Source organism: Euprymna scolopes, chromosome 37, assembly GCF_053919585.1.
Source record: "Euprymna scolopes isolate OS-2025 chromosome 37, ASM5391958v1, whole genome shotgun sequence".
In the NCBI taxonomy this organism is placed as follows: domain Eukaryota; kingdom Metazoa; phylum Mollusca; class Cephalopoda; order Sepiida; family Sepiolidae; genus Euprymna; species Euprymna scolopes.
The window spans coordinates 20,234,420-20,245,303 of NC_136518.1; the positions used below are offsets into that span (position 1 = coordinate 20,234,420).

The 10,884-nt window shown below is 32.0% G+C and overlaps 1 pseudogene; it reads left to right on the top strand.

Annotated features, from left to right (window-relative positions):
* The first annotated feature begins 6,898 nt into the window (after positions 1–6,898).
* Positions 6,899–7,032, top strand: LOC145261384 (U2 spliceosomal RNA; annotated as a pseudogene).
* Positions 7,033–10,884: the final 3,852 nt, after the last annotated feature.

Consider the following 10,884-nt stretch of genomic DNA (forward strand, 5'->3'; position numbering starts at 1 on the left):
TATAAGAGAAAGAGGTCTAGAGAGAGAGAGAGAGAGAGAAGAGAGTGAGAGAGAGAGAAATATGGTGATAGAGAGTTAGGAAAGGTGTAGAGATAGAAGAGAGTGAGAGAGAGAGAGAAAGACGGCGAGAGAGAGAGAAAGACGGCGAGAGAGAGAGAGAGAGAGAGAGAGAGAGAGAAAGACGGCGAAAGAGAGAGAGAGAGAGAGAAAGACGGCGAGAGAGAGAGAGAGAGAAAGTGGAAAATGTGCAAGCGACCTAATTTTCGTTTACATAAGCGGCCTGATACTGATACCCCCCCTCCCCCTTCAAGTTAACAGAGTTAGAATGTATAAACAAAATGGCTAATCTTTGTTTACATGTAAATTACAAAGAGCAAAGTCATCTTCGCCGGCAAAAAACTTCGAGCAAAAATAAAAACATTTTCCCTACGTCAATTTTCGTGTAATTTTGTTTTTTTTTTTATTTTTGGAGTGCGATAATTACGTTGGTAATAACGGTTCGAGTCGAAAACTAATATTTAACTGTGTTATAGTATCAATTTCTCCTCCGAAGGCAGTTTTAACGTACCTCAGCTGCAGCCGACATTTTACTGAGCTGACGTCACGTCACGTGACACTTAATGAATAACGTTATAATGACAGGATTTTTGGGGCCCCCCCTGGGAGAAAAATGATAAGTTCACCCCCTTGTAATTGTCCGTTTGACGTGTAATTTTGATATTTGTCATGCGGGTGATCAAGGTGCAATATGATACATAATTTGTCAACTTTGGTTGTGTCTGTCAAAAGTTTGAGCTGACGTCACGTCATGTGACACGTATTGAATAACATTGGATCATTCAAGAATTATTACGTAATAAAAAGCATTACAATGACAGTTTTTTTTGGGCCCCCCTTGGAGATAACTGATACGTTTACCCCTTTCTCCTCGTCCGTTTGACGTGAAATTTCGATATTTGTCATCCGGGATAGGGGGCTTCGATATGATACCAAATTTATCAAGTCTAGTTGTGTCTTTCAAAAGTTTTAGCGTTACAAACAAACATACAAACTCACAGACGTTTGCCTTTTATATATATAGACTAGCAGGGCTACCCGGCGTTGCTCGGGACCGTATAAACAATGAAAAAACAAAAGCAGATATTGAACATATGTTTGATTCTTAGGGGAGAGGAATCTTTCATCTCTATGTATTATTTGTTTTATCTACCCTAGGACTGGTATTGTTCATGTTTTATCCCTAGCATAGGTAATTTACAGCATGTATATGAAATTGTTTTACCTTAGGGAGAAGAGAACAGGTAATATACAACATAATGTGTCTATATTACATCCCTGGCAACGCCTAGAAACCAGCTAGAACATGTATTTCAGTCAATCTTTATTATATCCTAGGCTATGCCGGGAAACCAGCTAATCTCTTTTTAGTGACTTGACCACCAAAATACCTCCCTAAGTGTGTCCTTTCTTTTGAACTTATTAGATATAGGTATCTAGAAATGTGTGTGAAATTTTGTTGAATGCATTGTTCACTATGATTTTCTTATTGTTCTACAAAATATCAACTGTAGCGAAATAACACAGTAAACTTAGTGTAGTGTTAGAATAAAGAGCAAAGGAAAAAATTAGAATCATATTCTGTAATTGCAAATCTAAATTTGCTAGCATGTACCAGTATTTGCCAGGTTGTGGAAATTTGGAACTTATAACATATGTAGTGGCCTTTTCCTAGATACCTATTGCTAAAAATTATACTTTCATTTTGTTAGAAAAATCTCTCTTCAGATGCCCTGCATCATTCAAAATAAAAACAAATATTTTTATAATTGTTTCAGTATATTGCTACACAATGTGAAAGTTTTTAACGTTTGTAAAAAAAATCATGAATGTGCTTATATTGCAAAAAAGAAAATATCAGTGCACAGTATTGAAAGTGTTTGAGATTCAAAAGTCTGTAACATTTCTACTAACTTCATAAGATGTCATGTGAGAAACTGAATGTAATATCAAGACATTATCTGAAGCGTTTTTATTTTGGTGTAACATATGTGTTTACAGTGAACCTTAACTTTTAATAAACAGATTGGTATGCAATGACATAGGCTAAGAATCTTTAAAATATATATAAATTGGAAAAATGTGTGAACAAATGAAAAAAAAATGATCCGCTCCACTTGATGACATCAAGCACAGTAATATTTTAGTGAAGAAAATATGAAATTGATGTTCAGTGATTAGTTTGGATGAATGAGAAAATGTAATTGTTTGATGCATAAAAATAACTCAGTTGCTGTATTTGATATTAAGCAGCAAAATATAGTGATTTGAATATTTGGGAAAACATCAAACCAGATTATGTAAAAAGAAAAAAAAAAGATGAAATTAGAAAATATATATTTTATGTTTATGAGATCTGCCAATCAAAATTTTGTGGCAGAAATTGGGTGATTACCATGCAGTTTTATTTTGGTAAAATTCTTAAATTATTAGAATGTTTATTATAATTTCTAATTAGTGACTTGTTATAATCAAAATCCGCCCTAAAGAGTGTCCTTTCTTTTATTAGGTATCAGAGTAGGTATCAAGATTTCTACTTCTATACAAATGTGATATTTCAGATCTGTACATAAAAAATTTGTTGAATATATAGGTTGAGAATTGTTCTGTGTCGCTCTCTTTCACACACACACGCATTCTCACTTTTATAGATATAATAGATAGATTACTCTAGATATATTTCCATATGTCTGAATACCCTATATACAAATTTTCAAATCTGTAGATAAAAAATTTGTTGAGTATATAGGTTGAAAATTGTTCTCTCTCTCTCTCTCACACACACATTCTCAATTTTAGAGATATAATAGATAGATTATGCTAGATATATTTCCATATGTCTGAATACCCTATATACAAATTTTCTAATCTGTAGATCAAATATTTGTTGAATATATAGGTTGAAAATTGTTCTTACTCTCTCTCTCTCTCTCTGGCTTCCTCACACACACACATTCTAACTTTTATAGATATAATAGATAGATTATGCTAGATATATTTCCATATGTGTGAATACCCTATATACAAATTTTCTAATTTGTAGATAAAAAATTTGTAGAGTGCATAGATTGAGAATTGTTCTCTCTATCTCTCACACACACACATTCTAACTTTTAAAGATATAATAGATTATGCTAGATATATTTCGATATTTCTGAATACCCTATATATAAAAATTTGTTGAATGTATAGGTTGAGAACTGTTCTCTCTCTCTCTCTCTCTCTCTCTCTCTCTCTCTCGCTCACACACACACATTCTCACTTTTATAGATATAATAGAAAGATTATCCTAGATATATTTCTATTTGTATGAATACTCTATATACAAATTTTAAAATCTGTAGATACAGAATTTGTTGAGTATATGGGTTGAGAATTCTTCTCTCTCTCTCTCTCTCACACACACACACATTCTCACTTTTATAAATATAATAGATTATGCTAGATATATTTCAATATGTCTGAATACCCTATATACAAATTTTCAAATCTGTAGATAAAAAATTTGTTGAGTATATAGGTTGAGAATTGTTCTCTCTCTCTCTATCACACACATTCTCACTTTTATAGATATAATAGACAGATTATGCCAGATATATTGAAATATGTCTGAATGCCCAATATACAAATTTTGAAATCTGTAGATAAAAAATTTGTTGTATACATAGGTTGACAATTGTCCTCTCTCTCACACACACACACATTCTCACTTTTATACATATAATAGATAGATTATGCTAGATATATTTCTATATGTCTGAACACCCTATATACAAATGTTCAAATCTGTGGATAAAAAATTTGTTGAATGTATAGGTTGAGAATTTTTATCTCTCTCTTTTCCCTCTCTCTCTCTCTCGCTATCTCACACACACGCATTCTCACTTTTATAGATAAAATAGATAGATTATGCTAGATATATTTCCATATGTCTGAATACCCTATATACAAAGTTTCAAATCTGTAGATAAAAAATTTGTTGAATATATAGGTTTAGAATTGTTCTCTCTCTCTCTCACACACACATTCTAACTTTTGTAGTTATAATAGATAGATTATGCTAGATATATTTCCATATGTCTGAATACCCTATATACAAATTTTCTAAACTGTAGGTAAAAAATTTGTTGAGTATGTAGGTTAAGAATTGTTCTCTCTCTCTCTCACACACACACACACACACAAGTTCTCACTTTTATAGATATAATAGATAGATTATGCTAGATATATTTCTATATGTCTGCCTACCCTATATACAAATTTCCAAATCTGTGCCAAAAAATGTGTGGAATATATAGGTTGAGAATTGTTCTCTCTCTCTCTCTCTCACACACATATTCTCACTTTTATAGGTTATATAGGTTGAGAATTTTTTGCTCTTTCCATCACTCACATTCACACTTTTATAGATATAATACATAGATTATGCCAGATATATTTACATATGTCTGAATACCCAATATACACATTTTCAAATCTGTAGATAAAAAATTAGTTGAATATATAGGTTGAGAATTGTTCTCTCTCTCTCTCTTTCTCTCTCTCTCACACACACATTCTCACTTTTATAGATATAATAGATAGATTATGCTAGATATATTTCCATACGTCTGAATACCCTATATCCAAATTTTCTAATATGTAGATAAAAAATTTGTTGAATATATAGGGTGAGAATTTTCCTTCCTCTCTTTCTCTCTCTCTCTTTCTCACACACACACACGCTGAAAATTGTTCTCTCTCTCTCTCTGACTCTCTCTCTCTCTCTCTCTCACACACACACACATGGTCATTTTATAGATATAATAGATAGGTTATGCTAGATATATTTCTATATGTCTGAATACCCTATATACAAATTTTTTAATCTGTAGATAAAAAATTTGGTGAGTATATAGGTTGAGAATTGTTCTTTCTCTCTCTCTCTCACACACACATTCTCACTTTTATAGATATAATAGATTATGCTAGATATATTTCCAAATGTCTGAATACCCTATATACAAATTTTCAAATCTGTAAAGATAGAATTTGTTGAATATATAGGTTGAGAATTGTTCTCTCTCTCTCTCTCTTTCACACACATTCTCACTTTTATAGATATAATAGATAGATTATGCTAGATATATTTCCTTATGTCTGAATACCCTATATACAAATTATCAAATCTGTAGATACAAAATTTGTTGAGTATATAGGTTGAGAATTGTTGTCTCTCTCTCTCTCTCACTCACTCACTCACTCACACACACACACACACACACACACATTCTACCTTTTATAGATATAATAGATTATGCTAGATATATTTCCATATGTCTGAATACCCTGTATACAAATTTTCAGATCTGTACATAAAAATTAGTTGAATATATAGGTTAAGAATTGTTCTCTCTCTCTCTCTCCTCTCTCTCTCTTTCACACACATTCTCACTTTTCTAGATATAATAGATAGATTATGCTAGATATATTTCCATATGTCTGAATACCCTATATACAAATTTTCTAATCGGTAGATAAAAAATTTGTTGAATATATAGGGTGAGAATTGTACTTACTCTCTCTCTCTCTCTCTCTCATGCACACATTCTCACTTTTATGGATATAATAGATAGATTATGCTGGATATATTTCCATATGTCTGAATACCCTATATACAAATGGTCAAATCTGTAGATAACAAATTTATTGAATAGATAGGTTGAGAATTGTTCTCTCTCTCTCTCTCTCTCGCAACCTTACACACACAACCACACGCAAACATTCTGACTTTTATAGATATAATAGATCGATTATGCTAGATATATTTCCATATGTCTGAATACCCAATATACAAATTTTCAAATCTGTAGGTAAAAAATTTGTTGAATATATAGGTTGAGAATTGTTCTCTCTCTCTCACACACTCACATTCTCACTTTTATAGATATAATGTATAGATTATGCTGGATATATTTCTATATGTCTGAATACCCTATATACAAAGTTTAAAATCCGTAGATAAAAATACGTTGAGTATATAGGTTGAGAATTGTTCTCTCTCTCTCTTACGCACACACACACACACACACACACACACACACACATTTTCACTTTTATAGATATAATAGATAGATTATGCTAGATATATTTCCATATGTCTGAATACCCTATATACAAATTTTCAAATCTGTAGATAAAAAATGTATTGAATATATAGGTTGAGAATTGTTGTCTCTCTCTCTCTCTCTCTCTCTCTCTGGCTACCTCACACACACACACATTTTCACTTTTATAGATATAATAGATAGATTATGCTAGATATATTTCCATATGTCTGAATACCCTATATACAAACTTTCAAATCTGTAGATAAAAAATTTGTTGAGTATATAGGTTGAGAATTGTTCTCTCTCTCTCACACGAAACTGTGCACTCTGCTTCTTCCCCCCCTTCCCACCCCAAATGCTTGGGAAACTGTGCACTGTTTTTGTTGGTTTTCAAGCTGCCTCTTCCCCCCCCCACACACACACAGTTTAACAGTAGTAGGAGGTCAAGAGAAAGAGGGTGAGAGAGAGAGAAGAGTAAGTTGGTGAGAGAGAGAGAAAAGAGAAAGAGGGTGTTGGTTTTATATTTTTATTATCGTCTAATATTTTGAAAGCTGAATTTCTAATAAAATGTGCATCTATAGGAGATAATGCCTGGGAATGTGTTCCCCCCCCCACAGTTTAACAGTGGTGTGACGTCAAGAGAAAGAGGGTGAGAGAGAGGGAAGAGTAAGTGGGTGAGAGAGAGAGAGAAAGAGAGAGAAAAAAAAGAAAGACGGTGTTGGTTTTGTGAAAAAAGTTGTTATTTACAATTGTTCGCATTCTTGGCCTTTTGGTCAAGATCAAAGTGTAGTATCTGTTCTTCAGATGCTGCACTTCTATTTCTTGTTCTCTTTCGGTGGAGGAGAAATCCTCCACGACTGAGACAATTTTTATTTTTGTACCTTTTCTCCACGTTAAAAAACGACCCTGGTGTCTAACTCTGTCCCATGGGGAGGCATAGTAAATAGGTACAATTGTTCGCCATTAGTGGATGTTGACGTCACGTCACGTGACATGACTAAGCGTTTTTTTTTTTTTTAGTATGAATAACATTTTTTGTTTTAATTATAAAGTCTACACTTAATTTTATAGAAAATGATGTATATATAATAGAAAAAAAAAATTACTGGTTTTGTTGGATTCAAGTGGATCCCCCCCTCCAGTTTAAGAGATAGCAGGTCACGTGGTAATATACAAAATGGCTAGCGTAAATATAAAGATCGGTTTTTTTATCGACGAATATTTTGAAAGCTGAATTTTTTTTTATTCCTGTACATTTTTTCCTGATATTTTTCGTTAAAACTCTTTTATAAATACTATTTTTAACCAGTTAAATACGCTGGAGACATTGTCATGGAGTTTAATAATCTCTAGAACAAAGCAGAAGAGAAATTACAAAAGTATCGGTAAAACAAAGTGTTTGTTTACATTTGTTCGCCATTACTGGATGTTGACGTCACGTCACGTGACATGACTAAGCGTTTTTGGATTATGTAATATTAACATTAAAATAACATTAAAATGACAGGTTTTTTTGGGGGCCCCCCTAGGAGAGAAATGATCAGTTCACCCCCTTTTAATGGTCCGTTTGGTGTGGAATTTCGATATTTGTCATGCGGGTGATCAAGGTTCAATATGATACATAATTTGTCAACTTTGGTTGTGTCTGTCAAAAGTTTGAGCTGACGTCACGTCACGTGACACGTATTGAATAACGTTAAAATGACAGGTTTTTGGGGGGGCCCCCCTAGGAGAAAAACGATCAGTTGACCCCTTTCTACTGGTCCGTTTGACGTGAAATTTCGATATTTGTCATCCGGGTGATCAAGGTGCAATATGATACCAAATTTGTCAACTCTGGTTCCGTCTTTCAAAAGTTTTAGCGTTACAAACAAACATACATACATACATACATACACACCGATTTTTGCCTTTTATATATATAGACTAGCAGGGCTACCCGGCGTTGCTCGGGACCGTATAAACAATGAAAAAACAAAAGCAGATATTGAACATATGTTTGATTCTTAGGGGAGAGGAATCTTTCATCTCTATGTATTATTTGTTTTATCTACCCTAGGACTGATATTGTTCATGTTTTATCCCTAGCATAGGTAATTTACAGCATGTATATGAAATTGTTTTACCTTAGGGAGAAGAGAACAGGTAATATACAACATAATGTGTCTATATTACATCCCTGGCAACGCCTAGAAACCAGCTAGAACATGTATTTCAGTCAATCTTTATTATATCCTGGGCTATGCCGGGAAACCAGCTAATCTCTTTTTAGTGACTTGACCACCAAAATACCTCCCTAAGTGTGTCCTTTCTTTTGAACTTATTAGATATAGGTATCTAGAAATGTGTGTGAAATTTTGTTGAATGCATTGTTCACTATGATTTTCTTATTGTTCTACACAATATCAACTGTAGCGAAATAACACAGTAAACTTAGTGTAGTGTTAGAATAAAGAGCAAAGGAAAAAATTAGAATCATATTTTGTAATTGCAAATCTAAATTTGCTAGCATGTACCAGTATTGGCCAGGTTGTGGAAATTTGGAACTTATAACATATGTAGTGGCCTTTTCCTAGATACCTATTGCTAAAAATTATACTTTCATTTTGTTAGAAAAATCTCTCTTCAGATGCCCTGCATCATTCAAAATAAAAACAAATATTTTTATAATTGTTTCAGTATATTGCTACACAATGTGAAAGTTTTTAACGTTTGTAAAAAAAATCATGAATGTGCTTATATTGCAAAAAAGAAAATATCAGTGCACAGTATTGAAAGTGTTTGAGATTCAAAAGTCTGTAACATTTCTACTAACTTCATAAGATGTCATGTGAGAAACTGAATTGAATATCAAGACATTATCTGAAGCGTTTTTATTTTGGTGTAACATATGTGTTTACAGTGAACCTTAACTTTTAATAAACAGATTGGTATGCAATGACATAGGCTAAGAATCTTTAAAATATATATAAATTGGAAAAATGTGTGAACAAATGAAAAAAAAATGATCCGCTCCACTTGATGACATCAAGCACAGTAATATTTTAGTGAAGAAAATATGAAATTGATGTTCAGTGATTAGTTTGGATGAATGAGAAAATGTAATTGTTTGATGCATAAAAATAACTCAGTTGCTGTATTTGATATTAAGCAGCAAAATATAGTGATTTGAATATTTGGGAAAACATCAAACCAGATTATGTAAAAAGAAAAAAAAAAGATGAAATTAGAAAATATATATTTTATGTTTATGAGTTCTGCCAATCAAAATTTTGTGGCAGAAATTGGGTGATTACCATGCAATTTTATTTTGGTAAAATTCTTAAATTATTAGAATGTTTATTATAATTTCTAATTAGTGACTTGTTATAATCAAAATCCGCCCTAAAGAGTGTCCTTTCTTTTATTAGGTATCAGAGTAGGTATCAAGATTTCTACTTCTATACAAATGTGATATTTCAGATCTGTACATAAAAAATTTGTTGAATATATAGGTTGAGAATTGTTCTGTGTCGCTCTCTCTCACACACACACGCATTCTCACTTTTATAGATATAATAGATAGATTACTCTAGATATATTTCCATGTGTCTGAATACCCTATATACAAATTTTCAAATCTGTAGATAAAAAAATTTGTTGAGTATATAGGTTGAAAATTGTTCTCTCTCTCTCTCTCTCACACACACATTCTCAATTTTAGAGATATAATAGATAGATTATGCTAGATATATTTCCATATGTCTGAATACCCTATATACAAATTTTCTAATCTGTAGATCAAATATTTGTTGAATATATAGGTTGAAAATTGTTCTTACTCTCTCTCTCTCTCTCTCTGGCTACCTCACACACACATTCTAACTTTTATAGATATAATAGATAGATTATGCTAGATATATTTCCATATGTGTGAATACCCTATATACAAATTTTCTAATTTGTAGATAAAAAATTTGTAGAGTGCATAGGTTGAGAATTGTTCTCTCTATCTCTCACAGACACACATTCTAACTTTTAAAGATATAATAGATTATGCTAGATATATTTCGATATTTCTGAATACCCTATATATAAAAATTTGTTGAATGTATAGGTTGAGAACTGTTCTCTCTCTCTCTCTCTCGCTCACACACACACACATTCTCACTTTTATAGATATAATAGAAAGATTATCCTAGATATATTTCTATTTGTATGAATACTCTATATACAAATTTTAAAATCTGTAGATAAAGAATTTGTTGAGTATATGGGTTGAGAATTGTTCTCTCTCTCTCTCTCTCTCTCTCTCACACACACACACACATTCTCACTTTTATAGATATAATAGATTATGCTAGATATATTTCCATATGTCTGAATACCCTATATACAAATTTTCAAATCTGTAGATAAAAAATTTGTTGAGTATATAGGTTGAGAATTGTTCTCTCTCTCTCTATCACACACATTCTCACTTTTATAGATATAATAGACAGATTATGCCAGATATATTGAAATATGTCTGAATGCCCAATATACAAATTTTGAAATCTGTAGATAAAAAATTTGTTGTATACATAGGTTGACAATTGTCCTCTCTCTCACACACACACACATTCTCACTTTTATACATATAATAGATAGATTATGCTAGATATATTTCTATATGTCTGAACACCCTATATACAAATGTTCAAATCTGTGGATAAAAAATTTGTTGAATGTATAGGTTGAGAATTTTTATCTCTCTCTT